Source organism: Ciconia boyciana, chromosome 1 (genome assembly GCF_034638445.1).
Source record: "Ciconia boyciana chromosome 1, ASM3463844v1, whole genome shotgun sequence".
NCBI lineage: Eukaryota > Metazoa > Chordata > Aves > Ciconiiformes > Ciconiidae > Ciconia > Ciconia boyciana.
The window spans coordinates 101,702,545-101,721,184 of NC_132934.1; the positions used below are offsets into that span (position 1 = coordinate 101,702,545).

Consider the following 18,640-nt stretch of genomic DNA (forward strand, 5'->3'; position numbering starts at 1 on the left):
GCCCAGGATGGATGGGATCCTCCTATTCCTGCATCTGACTGTCTGCAGTGATTTCAGAGGGGTTTAGATCCCTTTGGAAGCTAATTGAGATAATGTGGGCATGTAACTATCGTTAGGAAACACTGTGAAATCCTCACCGCCACAGAGATAAAACTTCAGTCTTTCCTTCTAGAAAGATAAATATTCCTTTATTCTATAAAAATCTTCCCATTGCCCTCTATTATTTGCAGCAGACTTTAAGACAAAAGTCATAACATTTATGATTCTCAGAGGCTTAGCCAGGCGTCTGCTCACCGTCATAAAAATTCGTAGTAAAGCTTAGGCCTTTGGAGACTGAAGGTATGTGCAACTGCCAGAGCTGGAGACAGTTCACTGAGAAGGTCTTGTTCACTGTCTTGAACAGTTCAAACCCAGGAGGTTACAGGAGTGCCTGCACATGTAATCAAAACTACTGCAGGATGATACAGTAAAACACAAAATTCTCCATAAGGTTGCAAGACCATTCTGTCCAACCTTTTGCCTAGGCAGCAGGGCTACACTTTTTAATTGGTTTCTTGCTTATTTCAGCATTTTTCTTTTACTTTTCTAACTCCTTCACCACCTCTTTACTTATCATATCCTGTTCCTCTTCCTTTTATTTTTTTTAATTTTGCACTCTACTTATATGCCACTGGAGCATATCTACATGATCTGCTGAAAAGGCTTTTTTTTTTAATGCCTCTTCTATTTGTTTGACTGCTGATATTACACAATACAAGGAACACAGCTGCCTGAGGTGCCAATTCATCACAGTAGGGTAGAAATAGCCCATAGTGGTAGGGTACTTTGCAGTGACAAGACAAATAGTGGAAAATCTCAAAATTACTATTTTACAAGTGATTTATCAAGTTACGAGACAAGTAGTCTATCACTATTTGACTTTTGTGTAAATGGTTTTCAGAATAAGGAATTCTTCGCTTGCATTAAAAAATGCAAACATTTTGACTTCATCCTACTATTTTAACTATTTCTTAAATATATTCTGTACCATTTTCTGCATTTTCACCTGAACTGTTTGCAGTTAGAAATTTTCTGATGACACTGTACTGAAAATGACAAAGATAATTTAAATGTCAACCTGATAAATGTGGCAATAATGCTATCTGATAGATTTACCAAGTGTTTTATACAACATTTGTGAATATCTGTTCTTACTGTGTTAGCACCCAGTGACCCAGACTAAGAATAAAAGTTCCTATACAGAAGGCACAGCACCAGCAAATGAAGAGAGTCCTTGGTAAACAGAGAGCCACAATTTACGGTCTGAAAAATGAGGAGCAAGTAAAAAAGGAAGCATAAAAAGGAGAAGGGAAAAGGGAAAGGTAAAGCAGACAGGTATGATTGCGTGAGCTAATAAGATTGTTACCAACCTACCATTTGCCCTGACTTCATTTTTGGGATGTTTCATTGTAGCAAGATGGTAGGTAGGGTCTGTATTTCTTAGCTCAAGGGGATGAACAATGGAACAGAACAGCAGAATAATCAAATCGATAACAACTGACCATCTAACTATTTTCTAACTATTTTCTCTTTCCTTTGTCTCTTCTGACTGTAAGAACAATAATGAAATAGGGACATGTCCTTTGAGATAAAGAACTTTCAAGTTAATTACACATTGGTTACTAAATCATACTGTTTGTATAACTGTGCAATTATTAGATAATTACATCAACATATTTCTTGGACAATATTTAGTATTTTACTTTTCTGCCAAAAAGACTTGTCATAGGAGACTTTATAAATATGGAAAGAGCTAGAAGTTACAAAGCAAGATGCAGTTTCTAAGCTGAAATTAAAACCACAAAAGCTCAAATGAAATGCCTTTATGAAATTTAAGATTGATTTCATCTATGTAAAACAAAAAGTGCTGATAAGTAAGGTAACGTTTTCAGGAATTCTGCAGAATATGCCTAAACTCACACACCAAAAGCATTTCTAAACACCATCAGTGAAACTGGCAGCGTTAACATCTCTTTAGTAAGTTGATCATTACTAATACCCGACTCAACATTGCCACCCAGTAAACAAATGACAGGAAAGATGACAGGGAATGCACAGCATCTCAGCTTAATGCAAAAATAAACTGTGATTAGAATATAAAGGAATTCAAAAGAATAACAAAAGACATGAGGGACGTCGGGAAAGTGAAAAAGATTGGCTGAAGTTTTCTCTACATTATTTATGAGGGTTAAATGGAGCCCCATCTGCCTGTGCAAAACTCTTTTGCATGACAGGGCCCTGATCCTGCTCAGGCGGTATTATATGATTAATATCAATCTGTAAGTAAATCTGATTTTCAGAGATACAAGATGTCTTGGACCAAGTATAATTTCCCAGGGCTTCTTGTGCTTCTCTGAGATAGACTCTGTGCTTGTGGGGAGAAGGTGCACTGGTGTGAGGACCACTGTAGTAGATCCCAAATGCAATTAATCTGATGAGCAAGAACAGATGAGTTGCTGACAGTTTTGTTGCTCTTATTTTAAATGCTCTATCCTGTAGTGTATTCTAAGTAACTATCACCACCTCTGCAGGCATATTATTGCAAATGTGGACAGAAAAGGATATACTGACACATGATGCAAAACTTTTTAATACTAATTAGAAAGTAGGTGTTTCACTCCCTATATTACTGTTCTAACATGGCAGTTATCTATCTCCAGTATATGTAGCTGGCTTCCCCCAGGCCACTGGAAACTCAGTTATGCATTATTGGTATTCCCTTACAGGTTCCATACGTACAAAACCATTAGCTGGCTTTTATTTTTGCATTTTGTTTGAATGTCAAGACAGCCCATTTTGCTGGCCTTTATTTTTGTTTATAAAGCAAAAATAATAAAGAATCATCGTGATTATCCAGTTTGTATGCACACTGAACAGAAGTATGAAAGCAATGGCAGTAGGGAGGCAGATAAAAAGAACTCAAAACAGAAAAACTGGTCCTTGGAAAATAATGTTTCCTGTTCCCACAGAACTCAAAGACTCATGAAGTATAAAATGTTTGTGAGAATAAAAGTGCTGTCTTATGAAACAATATGCTACAGCATTCTTTTTTTAATTTAATGGCATTATACTGGCAAATTTCATTATTGACTTTGGATATTTTTTTTTTTTTTATGTATGCTGTGAACATATTTGCTTAGTGCAACTGCAAAACAAGTATTTGTCAAGTTTAGGTTTCCAGAGCAAACTGAAAATATGGAAAACTTCATCGGCTGCCAGGCTAGAATAGTTGTTGGGCAGCAGTTGACCGTTCTTAATGTTAATCTTTACATTAGCATGGCTGGCATGTGGCTTATCCCATGGATATCAGTATTAGCTCTCCTATGCCTGATAATATCTGAGAGGAAAAGTTTCTCTTGAACATCAAACTGACAAACCTTTATGTATGGCAACTCTCAGGACAAATACCTGTAGCACCTACATAGGCTACAAAAGACTCTCTGAGGTCTGTCACAGCAATGTCTGATATTCACTTGCAGAATGCCATAAAAAAACCCAAATGCAGTACTTGATTTTTATTTTGTATTTACTTTTCAAATATTAATTTGAAGCTCATGAACAAGTTTTTAAATATCATAAATATCAATATTTTTCTTCTCCATGGATGCTTCTCAATGATTACAAGGAAGAAAGAATCAGACTGTTGTGTTTGCTCTATAAACAACTGCCTTTTCTACAAATGACTAAATATTATGCTTTCACTGCTATATTTATGGTGAAATATAAAATAGCTCTTAAAAGACTTAGGGGATCAGCATTAAAAAATCAGTGAGTAAAGACAGAGAAATACAGAATCAGTAACTGCAGTTCATAGCACAAGTTGGTTTTTTTTTCCCAAATACAGAATTATATAATAGAATAGTAAATAACAAAATAATGGGTAAAGGACAAGATAGGTCTATCTACGAAAATATTTGAATTGTTTTTAGTGCACTGTCCATCAGATTTATTGGGGCAGGATTGTTAGGTAGACAGGATTAACAAAGGAAATCATGAGTTCAGAAGAATGTGTTTATTCAGCTGTATTACAGGAAGAAAGTATCAATCCCCTTGTCTCCTTTGACATTAAAGTTAGAATATTGACATGTGTATATGTCAATCATAACATGTAAGAAAAACCATACCAACAATATATAAGTAATAAGATACATGCTTGAAATACTAACTTCTAATTCATTTTCTCTCCAGACAAAATTAAATCACTTTTACTGTCATTTTCAAGGTAAGACTCAATTTCCTGTTACTCATGAAAATACGCAGCTTTTCTGAGTGCCTGTTTTACTAAGTCCTATATTCCTTTTAAATTTTATGTATCAGACTCAGACCCTGTGGCTTCAGTGCATGATATGGACACACACAGCTAATGTGGCCTATTTCATGCTCTTCCTATAGTCCTGCAGGAATTTCTGCAAGAAAATATCCTGCAAGCTGATGTAGGAATTGGTGGGAGAGAGTTTGGCTGTCCTTCATGAATAAGAATCTCTTTTTCCAGAATAACTTACCTAATAGTATTCTGCTCATGGCTTCATACCCACAAGGAAATAAGGAAACAGTGAGTAAGGACAGCATAGACTTAGAAGAGGTGCCTTTGCCTTACTTGTTTAGGGATGGGTATCAGTGGGTGATGAGAGAGCAGAGATCTGTCAGAAAGAGGCCATTTGACTCAGTGTAAGAGGGGGTTTAAAATGTACTCAGTAATCTACACAGTATTACATGGCAAAATGAAGATAATTTTGTGGTATTGAGAGCTCTGCTAGAGCAGAGCTTCATAATCTGCTTCAGAGTTGTTTTCTTTAGTAGTGTGAAAAAGCACCAAACCAGGTAACTATTAGCTTTTTATATTATTTTTTTATCTGTTCGGTTACCAAACTACTAAGTTCTCAACATATTTACTTTGCTAGTGAACATCCTACAGATTAAAAGGCCTAGAGGAAAATATTGTTTGCTTGCCTTTTTTTTTTAAGCATTATTCTATGTAAAGTAGAAAATATTATTTGCATTTTCTTTCCATTTATAAGGAAGTCTCTTGATAACAAATGGAACCTTCAATACAATAAAATTTACATGAAACAAGCTGTCATTTGAGGGCTATGTGGTTGGAATGATGCCAGTCAATAATAGATTGCATACCTCTGGTTAATTTATTAGCCACCTGTTCCAGAATCCATTACAAGAGCACATTAAGATGCTATCAGGCTGGGGTAGTATTTTGAGCTTCAGGCCTTTGAGGATGTTTTTCATGTAAAATCACGCTAATAGAAAACTGAAATGAACAGTAGTACCTACTCCTCTCCATAGAGGAAAAGGGGGAATATTCCATAGGTTGCAATTTCTGCTTCCATCCTCTTTGCGAAATAATAGTTTTTTTATGAAAACATCTTCTCACTTAATTAAAATGGAAACTAATAAAGAAAACTTAATAATGCACACAAAGATTGCAAATGTTAGTGCCACTGATGGCCTTTACAGACATCTGGGAATGTTACAAAATTATGAGGTATTGTAGGCTAATTTGTTTACTGCCTTTCAGGAGAGAGAAGGCGTCATTTTCCATATGCATATTTCTGCAATTCAGAGCTTAATTTTTCATAACCTAGCTCCTCAGAGTGTATCAATGTCACATACACAGTTACAAAGTAGAATTACAATATCAGAAGCTAAGAAAAGTAGTAAGATGGAGAAGTACACTGGGCAGATTGCCAGAGGAAAAGAGATTGTAAGAATATGCTTGGATAGAAAAGGAGATGATCCCTTCTCTGTGCTCATTCAATCTGCACCACTGTGTATTGTCCATACACAAATGAGACAATCAGAAAACACAGGTTTTCTCTCAATACTGAGGAGTAATACTGTTACACTTAACATGGGGATCTCATGAAAAAGATCCCAAAAGAAAGTCAAAGTTAATGCAGCAAGGTCCAGGAAGGAACTATCACACCATTGTTTTCAGAAAAAGAAGGAGAGAGAAAACAGCAGAAGTGGGAAGAGCATACGTTCTCAAATTAAATGCATCTTGAATGGTACTAATGGAAAATATTAATGTGAACTGAGTGGCCCTCAGTGATCAGAAGCTTGGATACGTATCTCAGTTGAAAGAGATGGCACATGGTAACTTTAGCATTGACTCAGTACTGATTAAAGAGTAGTAACTACTGAGCAATCAGAAACACATTTCTTCAGTATCTGAATTTGTTATAGAGGTATCTTACTCAGATTCTTACTGGCCTGATCTTACAAGATGAAAGCTGGAGGGGGATTGCTGTAGGCATGAAGGTAAAGAGAAGAGGAGAGGAGAGGAGAGGAGAGGAGAGGAGAGGAGAGGAGAAGAGAAGAGAAGAGAAGAGAAGAGAAGAGAAGAGAAGAGAAGAGAAGAGAAGAGAAGAGAAGAGAAGAGAAGAGAAGAGAAGAGAAGAGAAGAGAAGAGAAGAGAAGAGAAGAGAAGAGAAGAGAAGAGAAGAGAAGAGAAGAGTTGAAGGTGAGAATCCTAATTCAGCATCTCAAGATTGTCAGAAAAAAAAACACATCTGTGATTAATGCAGTATACCGCAATTACCAGAATTGATTGTTTAATCTTAGCTGAGACAGCAAAAGAGTTTTCATGACATGTCAGCCCTCTAAGTGGTAGACACAATTAAGAAGTTTGTAACTGCAGGTTACTTAATGCTAAAGGAATAACACAGTTTTAAGACAGGAATGTGTATTCTTGAAACTGCTTTACTGCTACCACTTATTTCTGGGTATAAGATGGAGTCATACTGCTGAAAAAGTCATTTTGGGTAGTTTAATCTATCTCTAATGTTACTGGAGGATGTTCTCAACTGATAGAGAATGATTCAGGTTCTGTACTTACGGCTACATTTGGTTTCAGCCAGAAGGAAAAGTAGCAATAAAGCGCATGGAAATTTGGGCCAGATCCTTTACTGCTTTTCATCTTGTGTAGATGTGTACAGTTTTGCAAAGAGAAAGGAAAATACTGTTATTTTGAGCTGATGTCGTTTAGCTCTCATACTGCATGAATGTAGGTACTTACAGAAGATACATTGCAATAATGAATAAGACTCAATATCTCCTTGAGGAACAGCCTCGCTAATATGCCATTCTTTAAAAAAATGTTACAGATACCTGATACAGGCTCTGCAAAGTCTTACACACTGTGTAAGATACACACTTAGATACATACTGCGAAGTCCATGCGTACAGCTGTCCTTCAAACAAACTAATGCTGAGAAATGCAAAGTAAATAGGTTTTTTTTAAGAGCGATGGTGTGGAGCAGGATTGATACTCAGCGGATCATAGTGTTGTAGTTCAGAGCATTCTCTGCTTGTATAACCAAAGCAGAAGGTATGTTTGTAACAAACTCTTATTAATGCCCTCAAAAGCAATATCTCTAATTACTTAGTTGTAAGGTGTAAATCTTAAATAACCAACACAGGTGGCATCTACCCCTCAAATTCCTTTTCTCTCATTCCTTTTCTCCCTTATGTTGTAGCATGGTGTAAACAGAACAACTCCTTTGGGAATCTCCTTTTCATTAAGGCTCTTCCTCCTGGAAGCCCTGTGATCACGCTGTTCCTTGGCCAGCCAGAAATATTAAGCAGACACAGGGTGTTTGAGGCTGTGCCAAGCCTGAACAGCTCCTGTGATTGCTCTTAGCTGCACTGGGGGCCAAACATTCTGACCCAGACTGCGCCAGTGACGTGAAGCCTGTCTTTTCCTTCCACTGCGCATGCTGTCTGATGCTTGACTTGGGGAGGATAATTAATTCATTCACACCAAGAGATTATAAAAATTGCTGAAGAGTCAATGCATACATTTTCATGTTCTTTGCAATTTTTATGTTATTTTATTCCCAAATTTTGATCCACTATTAAAGCGGCACCTGTCTTGCAAGTGATTGTTCATTTTAACATAGTCATAAGTACTGAAAGGAGAACAAAAGATTAAAAGATCACTACTGAGTTATTTTTGTGAAAACATCTCATAATTCCTACTGGATTCAAAATTAAACTAAATGAATTTTAAAACAGTAATGCTGTATTGTTCCTTCTGATGAACTGTCATCAAGATCAGCGGTGGAAAGCCTAGTTCTGAAAAATCATGTTCCTGTCAGATCAGAAACTTTTTATTTCAGATTCTGAAAAGAACTAAGTTCTATCTCCCTGTTCATTATAAAATGTGCTACAATAGTCATCCATTAAACAATACGTAGGCCATATAAAGTCTGGATAAATTCAGGGCTTTTTGAAGAAATTATGTCTGAGCCTTTACATCTGTGAACATTGGCTAGAAACTGAACAATTTGATGTTGGCTTATGAGAAAGGTGTATTTCATGGCTTTAAAAATTCAGTTATAAGTAGAAAGCTTTCTAAGCGAGTCCTGTCCTCTAAGCTGGATAGACTCTAAGCTGTCAAATTTCTACCATAGCTGTTAGGAAGAGTAACTTCCTCAGTGTGAACAGAGCAAAATGTAATGTGTGTGTCTTAGCAACAGAGAGGTCTGCTATGAACAATTATTCAAAACCTAGAGTGAGGCTAGAAAGTGGCTAATGAAAATATAGTTACTGAGAAACTGCCTTTCTAGTAGTGAGAACCTCGGGGAAGTCTGGCATAGAAAAGGCATCTAGAAGAGACCTAAAAATGAAGACAGGGTTGAATAGCAAAGAAACCACCAAACCATTGCCAGGATGCTTTTTAGAGGGAAGGTGAAGAACTCCATTAGCAGGATATTTTACTGAAGGCTTCCAATGTACTGGACCAGTTAGACTTTGATAAGAAAGATAAAGGCCTTCTCAGAACTGTAGAGCTGTTTATATGTTTATATGTATCTGGTGCCTTATTTAGATTTAATAAGAATAATTTTGCATGTTCCGCTTAATTTGCCTGTAAATTAACTCTATCTGTGAAAAAAATATTCTGAAGGCTTTAGTGAAGTGAGGACAGGCTTCCCTCCCCCACTGTCCTGCCATTCCTGATCAATGGCACATTTCCTCTGAGGACAGCAGATGTTAGTCCAGCCTCATGAATATGTCAGCATTTCAGCTGTATGTCCAAAGAGGTGAGAGGAGGTAAGAAGCAAAGTGAAACACTCTGAATTCATTCAGTGGATAAAAACCCTACTGACGAAATAGGACATGCTAACGTTCACCACCAAGAGTGAAACCTGAATTCTAGAGACACTTCTTTGTTAAATGTCTTTATGGACATCATATAAAATGCATCTTGCACTAAAGCACTGAAAATACAGCAGTGGTATAATAGCATTACAAAGTATAGTCTAGTGGCTAGAAATAGAGGATACTACTGTAGGCACATGTGATGACCTGCTCTGTCTTGACTCCAAGACTACATGGTTCTTCAGAGTCTGAACCTCTGCCTCAGCAGCTGAAGGGCAATATGGAATCAGTACTAGACTGACATTTCATTGTAGTGCAAATCAGGAAGGCTGTAGTCTTGGGTCACTTGGATAGATCTCATCTTGTTCCCCTTTTCCTCTCACTCTCTGTAGCTGATGATTGTTGCATCCCTTCAAAAAGATAGCAAACATGGATTTTAAAAGACTTTGAGATCCGCAGATATATTAACAATCAGCCCAGGATGTAGAATTAGACCTCCGAAGCCCTTGTCTCGCTGTTCAGTACGTCGCAGGACACACTCCATTGCCCAGGGAAGTATGTGAGCACACAGGACACTGCTACACTTCCTAGACCATGTGCTGGAAGACCTGCTGGCAGCAGCCCAGAAGAAACCCAATATATATTGTATGCTGACATTGTTCCTCTCAGAGCAATCTTTAGCTAGTAGGTTTTCTTCTCTACCTCTTAAATGATTGTAATGTTATAATTATGCAGGAATGAAGGCATGTGTGTCATGAATGGAGCATGACAGATTGAGGGTTGTTGGGAAAAAAATGAAAATGATGTGAAGGTATTAAATGCTGGAAAACAGAGAGGAAGATAAGGGGAGATGGTAAGGGACTTACTGTAGGATGAGAGTGATGAGAAAGAAGAGGGAGGCATTTCGTTGGTGAGAGGTTTCATGTGCACTTTGCACTAGCCAGTAGGCTTAGCTGTGTCATTGTAGCCACTGCTGGGAAAACTTCTCAAGTTTTATTTTCCTGTATGATGAAGATGTGTCTGAAACCTGAAAATTTTACAAAACTCCTGAGGAAAGATGCATAAACTTATCCATATTTATAATTGTAATTTAGTTGCCTTTATACGAACGCATTTCTACTCTAAATTCTTCCTAGAGTAAGGTAATCTTTTCATTATATGAATTAAGTGCCTCATGCCTCACACAACGGGATGCTAACAATAGGATCTAATCATTAGTCCAGAAATCATAACTCTTTAAATATTAAAAAATATATTTCCATTAAATTTCATACACATATTCATTTAGACTCATCTCAAGGAAGTCTGTGATTCAAACCAAATGTTACTTGTGTCAATGCTTACTATAGCCCTGTGTTACAAATTTCCACGGTTCACTTTACCAAGTAAGTGAAGAGGCTCTGCTTGTATAATAGGAAAATAGCAGTAATAACCTGTACCTTTATAAGTATTGAAAGCAGCATGTTCTCTCCTGCCATTTAGGCTCAAATTATCCTACATTTCAGGTCTGAGTGCTTATAATCTTTGCAGAGGAGCTAAGGCTGGGAAAATCTACCTTTGTTTGCCAAGACCCCAGCTGGTGTCTCTCCTGTGCTGAAATCCTTTTGATGTATCACCTGGCCAACTAAATAATGAGTGCTGGGCAACAACTCATTGTTGTTCACAAATCTGGTGAAGTGTCAGGGCATGATCAGAGTTAAGGGAATGCATGCTGCCTTCTGAGCTGGCGAAGCAATGAGCAGTCCAGAATATGTGCAAAAACCTGCCAGTTAAAGTGCAGTAAGCAAGCTCTTTCCCTGTGAAGCACTGCCACGGATAATGGCGTACTTCAGAGAGTTGAGAGAGTTGGCATTACAACAAACTCTTCAGGTTGACAAATCCTTCTCGGGTAAAGCAACAAATGAGCAGTTCACAGGAAGGAAAGAAAGTAACAGGGCAAAAAGTAACTCCCTTCCTCTCCTCCTTCACAAGATGCAAGTTACATAAATATTCAAAATAAACATCTGCCTTGGAGGTTGGATCCAACCCTGACTATAAATTAAAAATAATTTTTAAAAAGAACAATAATAATCATTCTCGTGAGGTGACCTATATAGACAGCTTCTTATCACTGTTCCAAGTGAAGAAAAATGTTTCACCCCCAGTTGTGCAAAGGACATACTAAGTTATATTCACCCAGTAAAGTGCAGTATCAATATGTATATTCATTTAGTGATCCAACACTGCTTGAGATTCAATTTCTGTAACAATTCAAGGAGATAAATATTTTTTGTGATCAGCATCGCTGAGTTACTCAGAATAAAATATAAATGAAACCCACTTGTGAACAGTTTGTAGATGTTCAATGAATAGATCATAGGCATCCTATTCAGTTATTCAATTAATTCTGCCTTTTCCCTTCTAGCACAAGTTTCTGGGTGGGAGGAAAGAAAGTAGTATCTTGCTGCAAAAATGCATGCCAGTCAGTTTTGTTCTGTTATACATGGGCAATACTGATGGAGTTAATTGGGCTGCAACGTGTAATGGAGATAGAATTTTGCTCGCCCGGTGTTTACTTTCCAGTTACCCGGTACTTCTCATTTATTAGTAATTTAGTTCAAAATCCATGTCCCTGCTTCTTTTCTGTTCATATTAATTAAACAGATTTCTTGCAAGCAAAATTCTTTCAACTTTAATAGTACTGGTGTTTGGACTTATTTCTCTTCTGTGAGTTAAAATGTGAGGCCTTAAAAACACACATTTGGGAAATGAGTGGGGGCCAAATGAGTCATCAGAACTCATTCTGGCTCTCATTTAGTAGTCTGTTCTCCTCAGGATGCAGTATAATGATGCTTAAATTATTATCTGCGTTTGCTAAGTTAAGATAGGCTGTTCTGTAGGATGAAAAATAAATGCAGATTTAAAGCACCTGAAGGGAGGATGCAAAGAAAACTGAGACAGGCTGTTTTCAGTGGTGCCCAGTGACAGGCGCAGAGGCGATGGGCACAAACTGAACCACAGGAGGTGCCGTCTGAACATCAGGAAACATTTTTTTACTATGAGGGTGACCAAGCACTGGCACCGGTTGCCCAGAGAGGTGAAGTCTCCATCCTTGGAGATACAGGCATGCAGTCAAGTCATCTAAGGATGCAGAGGGTTTCTCTGGGCACCTAAGTTCCCTGCTGACAAAATCTTTAGCTTGCAGGAATAATTCCTAATGTGTGGCAGGTGTGAGGTTTATTTATTAGTTTTTATAAGACAGCAGATTGCTGTATAGCCAGAATTTGCTTTTCTCACTATTGCTGGTTAATTTTCACCCTCTGTAGCAGGAGCTGGTTTGCAGTTTCCCTTTGAGCTTTCAAAGTCAGTCCTGTCATCAGACCCAGGCAAAGTCAGGAAATTGTTCAACAGAGGCTCTTTCCCAGGAGCCAAGTGAAAAAATGTTAGGTCCACAGTTTGTAAGTGCTTGGAAGCTCCTCCGGAATGCATCTTCTGTTTTCTCAGGTTTTTTGAACAGGCAAAACTGTACCATGTAGATACAAAAACATATTTACAATAGTAAAAAAAATAGTGTGGGTTTTTTTTTAATTTGCCTCCTTGCAATATCAGTTTATGATATCTGTCTGCTTCAAGGGTGCAAAGGAGCATAAATTTTAATAGGATTTAGTCTGGTTTGAGATTCTACCTTTCCTATCTCATTAGTACTTCATATGTAGTCAGGTTTGTTTCCTGTAATCCCTTACAAGGAAGTATCCAAGTTAAATTAAGATTAAATTCCAACTAAAAAAGCCTTGTCCTTTCACAGTAAGAGATAGTAACTTTGATGGAGAATCTTCTTTTGGGCAATGAAACAGTGATACATCTCTCATTAAAAAAAAAAAATGTTAATTAGCGTTTCATGTTTCTTCAGCATAGTAACTGAATAACTGCTGATTCTCTATTCAGATTAAAACTGGGTTAGATACTTATGTCAGCAAAAAAAAAGAAGTAATTTAATTCACACTTGACTGTTTGACCCAACTCAGTGTGCATACATCTGCCATAAAAGATATCTGCCATAAAATAAAGCTAGGTATCCTAGAAAATTAGGACACTTTCACAGTGCTTCACCAAATAAACGAAGTGTATCTACTGGTTAACTTCAGTAGGAATACAGAGTGGCACAAGAAGCAAAGGCTAGGCCAGGCCACAAAAAAAGATTTATATGGCACCAATACCAGAGCATGTCTGATACCATTTAAAGTTATTATTTTGTGTGAAGTTATTCATGCTATTTCAAAAGGTGCTGTGGGTTATGGATCAGTCTATGTGAAGCTGGAAATTGTCTACTTTGAAAAAGATGAAGACTACTGGGCTGCAGCTTAAGTCTGTCACAAGCAGCTGAGCAATTTTATGATACTTGACCTCAAATAATATTTTTTATAGGCAGGAGACAGAACTGGGTCTGGTGTGAGCTCCTGTTTTTGCAGACTGCATGAAAATCTGCCCATATTTAACCTGTGTAAATATCCAGGTAACTGTGAGTGCCCAGCACTTATGAAAAGCTATATATTTAGAGGACAACATGAGCTCTTAAGGAAAAAAAAAGTCTGTACACCACACTTCAAGACATAGACTTCAATTATTTCGTTTGAAAACAGGCAGGGACAATTTCCAAAACTGTGGATCCAATTTCAAAAAAAGGGGATTTTGTACTCTTTTTTTTCTGCCCAGCCCCTGAGAGAATGCACATACAGCAAATGCCATATGGTTGATACATCCCCATGTTGCCCACTGATTAGTCTTCATTCACTTCTGAATTTTTGTATTGCAAACTGCCCTTGTCTCAGGCTTACAGAGAGAGAGAAAAGCTAAGGCACAGAGGCATGAGGCAAGTGAGATTTCAGACTTACAGCAACACCACAAACCTCAAGAACCCTGTTTAAAATCTGACCCTGCATTACGCTCCCTTTCCCCCCTTTAACAACTAAGGCTGTACTTTAGAGCTTAACTGAAACCTTTTAGTGTAGCAGTTAACATTTTAAAAGTCCTGTTTCTTTCTAAGAGTTTAGTAAATTACATGGTAAGAAGTATACTGAAGTATTTAAAAAGTTAAGAACTGCTAAGTCTAACTAGTTGCTATTATATAGATGCATTTCAGGACTTCAGTAGTAAAAAAAAAACTACTATGCATTAACCTAGAAACAGAATAGAAAATAGCTGCATATATTTATGTAACATAGATTGAACTGATTCTCTGGTATTGCCTTAAAGAAATAAAACCTGATAAATAATACTGCAATACCGTCCACATTTCCTTTTACTTCAATAATAAAAAGGATGAAGAGACCAGATTAACTGCAGGAAGGAATTTCAGCCATCCATCATCTGCTCAAGATGAGTCTAGATATTACTGTGGGAGACTCTGGCCAAACCCACTACTTCTGCTCAGGATTTTTATTCTGCTGTACAAATTAATTCATGGCAAACTCCAGTAGTAATGTCAGTGGGAAGCCTGACAAGGCGACAGCATTGGTGTACTTTCAAACCCTCATGTGAGAAGACATATGACATTCATTATAATGTGGCTTGTTGATTTTTTTCCTATGTCACGTACAATACAAATAAGGTAAATTGGTTGGATTTTGCTGATGATGAATGGCCTTTACTTTTATAAACATTTCAGTGCTGTTTAAGTAATCAGTAGCAGAGGCAATTTATTGTTTTGTATATTACTTCACTGTTAGTGCCATTCCCAAGACAATTTCTCAAGTAATTCTGATTAAGTAGAAGTCGAAATACTCTTTGCTACCATGCCCATAGGATACTTACTGAAGATACAGAGCAAAAATAAGGAGAAAAATGGCAAGAGCTAAATTGCCTAAGACAGAATTCGGAACAGATAGAATTTTTATGTTATCCCTCAACCACATAAACGGAATTTCTAGTTTATATCTTAAAATGCTTCAGGAGGTAGATATGGGGGGGTTGTGGGTTTTTTTTTTAAGTGCAGAGCTGGTGGTTCAGAAAGATTGTCTTCAGCAACTCCATGCATTACCTCGACTTTCAGATGTTTATTTTGATATGCTGTTAGTCAATACTGCAATCATGACATTTTATGCTGGAAGCTGGCATGTCAATAAGCCCCTTATTCTCTACAGGCGATGCAGTGGCATTTGCTAACATTTTGTATAAGTTTTTCATTGAGCTGTTAGTGTGTGAATTTCACTAACTGAAGCAAATTTTAAATGTAAAAAAGAAACACAAATTCCCAGTTTTTACTTCCATATGACTTGGGATATCTCTGATTTCTGTAGACTATTTTCTTGAAGCAGTCTTCTTGTTCAAAATGTGCTCTTAATTAAATGAACACCAAATGCCATGCAAAGATGAGATTCATATAGGGCCATATCCTCCTTGGCTTGCAAACCATTTTCTTTTATCTTTGGGACTTGTACTATCTGAAGAATATGGTTGGCTATCTTGAATTATACGGTCTCAGTATTTGTTTAATACTTGAAGCAAAAGAAATGTTTAAATGCTTTCTTAATCTAGGTCTTATTTTGACATGTCATCAAAATAGTGGCTTTTATCATTTTCATCATGTAGTTTTCAACTGATAAAAAACTACTGTCTTTAGATGCCTTTGAGCCTCTTTCTTTCAAATCAGCCAGTGCACCTGCTCCACATCCTCCCCCTCAGCTAGATCTACGGCTGTCTGCTCTCCCTGCTTGTTGTCTTCTGCTAATTTTCTCTCTGCCTGGACTTTCTCTCCCTGCTCTTCCTCTTTCATCTCAGCATGCGGTATGTCAGCATTTCATGCTTTGTAGCCCAAAAGCTCCATCCCTTCACTCATAGTAGCTAAATCACTGGAGAATGTGTGTGCCGTTGCTGAATTTTGTTTTGGCTTCTCTTATTAGACCTGTGCTTCTGAATACTTTATCTGTTTCTGTCTTAACAAAAGAAGTGGGTTACTAAGGCATACAAGACAGTATGTGAAAGCAGGATATTCTGCTGTAATTCCCAATATCAGATGTTCCTAGGTCATTCCACCAGTTTGATTAAGAGGTATCAGGCATGAATTAAGGCTCTAGTGTTGAACTGGTATTTTCAGAACCTAGGAAGAATGTGTGATATGCACTACTGGTTGAGTTCCCAGCATGCCATAAAACTGGTGAGTTATGATTTTTTTCTGCTATATTGTGTAATGGAAACTTACAGTATACCCTATCACAGTGTAGATTTTACTGTGTCAAAGGCAGCATGCACACATTTCAAGAAACATCCGTTTTAAATCCTTATTTTTTCTTTTCTGTAAAATGTCGAAAGTAATACCAATTCACTCCACAAAGAGAATATTTTGGTACTACATTCACAAAATCCTAGAACGGGAACATGGCTTTTTAGAGCCACAGCAAATATGATCTGGGACCATGCTGGCTTAAGATAAGAAATATTGAATGACTTCCTGTTCAGTGAATATGATTCATCCTATTCAGTAACTGAAGTGGTGGAATAATGGATTCATGCATGTAATTAAGAATTGTATCATGGTTTAAATGCATAACATTTAATTTGGTTGATGGCCAGCCAATTCTAAATTTTGAGTGCTTTACTCTGCAATCTTACCTTCTAAACATAATTTAATATATGGCTACCAGTGATAACAAGGCAGATACAACATTACCAACTTATGCAGTTTTATCGTAATTCTTAAAGTAATACAATCAAAGAACAATTTAGGTTGGAAGAGTAATCTATGGATCATCTGATCCAAGCCCCAATCAAAACAGGTCTAATGAGATCAGGTTGCTCAGGTTCTTCTCCATTTGAGTTTTGAATATCTCCAAGGATAAAGATACCACAGTCTCTCTGATCAACCTATTCCAATATTTGGCTACCCAAATGGTGAAAAAATATTTCTTTATATCTAACCAAAATGTAATGTGCTGCAACCATCACTTCTCATCCTTTCACTATGCACCTCTGAGAAGAGTCTGGCTTCATCTTCTCTAAACCATACCGTTTAGTACTTGTAGACAGCAATAACACCTCCCCAGAGCCATCCCAGGGTGTAGCAGCCCTTCCCCTTCCGTGTATCAATTACTCCTGCAGATTTGGTATTGAACACAAATTTGCTAAGAGTTTATTCCATCCCATTGTCTAAGCTGTTAATGAAGACATTAAGTGAAATTGGACCCAGTAAAGTGGCCATTTTAGGTGTGTTAGATACTTTTTCTTTTTGTCCCTAAAGCCTCTAAAACTGATTTTACCCAGCTGCAAAAATTGCCTTCCTTTGAAGATGGTAATTGATGATTGCTCAGTTGCTTATAGCCCTAGGGTTTCTGGTAGCATCCCGTGACTCTACTTTGAAGGTGTCTGCTATCATCCTGTGCCTGTATTCCTTTATGCTGCAGTTAATTCTGTGGCCATAGATAGTTCATTCAACATACAATAACTCCTTGTCATTACTGCCTATTAGTAACAGAATGTATATCTATTACACAACACATAATCATACAGAATGTGTTGGTTCTGGCTGGGATAGAGTTAATTTTCTTTATAATAGCTAGTATGGAGCTATGTTTTGGATTTGTGCTGAAAATAGTGTTGATAATACACAGATGTTTTAGTTGTTGCTAAGTAGAGCTTATACTAAATCAAGGACTTTTCAGCTTCCCATGCTCTGCCAGGTGCACAAGGAGCTGGGAGGGGACACAGCTGGGACAGCTGACCCCAACTGACCACACGGATATCCCATGACACATATGGTGTCATGCTCAGCATATAAAGCTGGGGAAGAAGAAAGAAGGAGGGGACATTCGGAGTGATGGGGTTTGTCTTCCCAAGTCACCGTTACGTGTGATGGAGCCCTGCTTTCCTGGAGATGGCTGAACACCTGCCTGCCCATGGGAAGGAGTGAATGAATTCCTTGCTTTGCTTTGCTTGCATGCATGGCTTTTGCTTTCCCTATTAAACTGTCTTTATCTCAACCCATGAGTTTTCTCACTTTTACTCCTCCGATTCTCTTCCCCATCCTACTGGGTGGGAGTGAGCGAGCATCTGGGTGGGGCTTAGTTGCCAGCTGGGGTTAAACCACAACACAGAGCTAAGCAAAAGCTAAAACAAATTAGATGAGAACCAGCCACCTGGCCCTGAGATAGTTGCTGTGATTAGCTGCATTAGTTACAGCTAACCAAGCTGAAGTAGAGCTTCAGGCAGGCCAAGGTAAGTCCAGAGGCCGGTGTTGTTAGCTTAACCCAAAGTCTAGCCTGTCACAAGCAATGGCAACATCATATTTACTGAACTGTAAGTCTACTCACAGTAGTAGACTTGCAAGATATGCTTGAACCTAAATTTGGACACTATATTTATCTTTTCTCCAAAGTATTCCTGATAGGTATTCTAATCAGTAGAGGTTTCTAATCACACCTAGTTAATCAGCCAGAGGTCTCCACCACAGGAGGATGAAATCTTTCTTCTGGGTGACCTGTATCTGGTGAGAAATGCATTGTACACACCATAGAGA

At 37.7% G+C, this 18,640-nt stretch overlaps 1 protein-coding gene across 13 annotated transcripts in view; it reads left to right on the top strand.

Moving 5' to 3' along the window:
• EPHA6 (EPH receptor A6) overlaps window positions 1-18,640 on the top strand; it is a 532,004-nt gene that overhangs the window by 311,322 nt on the left and 202,042 nt on the right. The gene's annotated exons all lie outside the window — the stretch shown is intronic.